Consider the following 665-nt stretch of genomic DNA (forward strand, 5'->3'; position numbering starts at 1 on the left):
CCAGCCCTAATGTCTATGAAATCTATGAAATCTATGACATTTCCTCCCCACCACGATGGGGAAAGAGGCAGGGAGGGTGCATAATCACCTGTCTTACACTCAGTATCTACTTTCTCATCGTAAGGAATTGAATTTTAATTATAAATCTATATGACATAAGTCTATATCATACATTGGCTATATATATATGGTGGAGACCCAGGATATGTGTGATGTGTGCACGGTGATAAGGCAGATCTAGCTGCTTTGAAATACTGTGATACGGAATTGAACTGTCACATTATTAATATTACTATTACTACCAACTCTTATTAATATATTACTATTGGACTTAGTATTATTGACTCCTATTATTAGTATTACCTGTTATTATATTATAAGTCTATATACATCAGGATGAAAGTCAACTATAATTATAATGCCTAATAGTTCAGTTGTTGAGAGAATCCTGAAGGAAGTGTTGTCATCCTCTTCATCTTCTCTTTCTTCCTTTCTCTTTCTGCCTCTTGTCACACCAATAGGGATCGATCAGCCTGTGGATAGCAGTGGAAGGGGATCTAGAAACAGGAGGAAGGGAGGATAGAATCATAGAATCATAGATGTAGGGTTGGAAGGGACCTTACAGATCTTCAAGTCCGACCCCCTGCCAGGGCAGGAGAAAAAAA

This window comes from Gavialis gangeticus, unplaced genomic scaffold (genome assembly GCF_001723915.1).
Source record: "Gavialis gangeticus isolate Ggan-Ray unplaced genomic scaffold, GavGan_comp1, whole genome shotgun sequence".
Lineage (NCBI taxonomy): Eukaryota > Metazoa > Chordata > Crocodylia > Gavialidae > Gavialis > Gavialis gangeticus.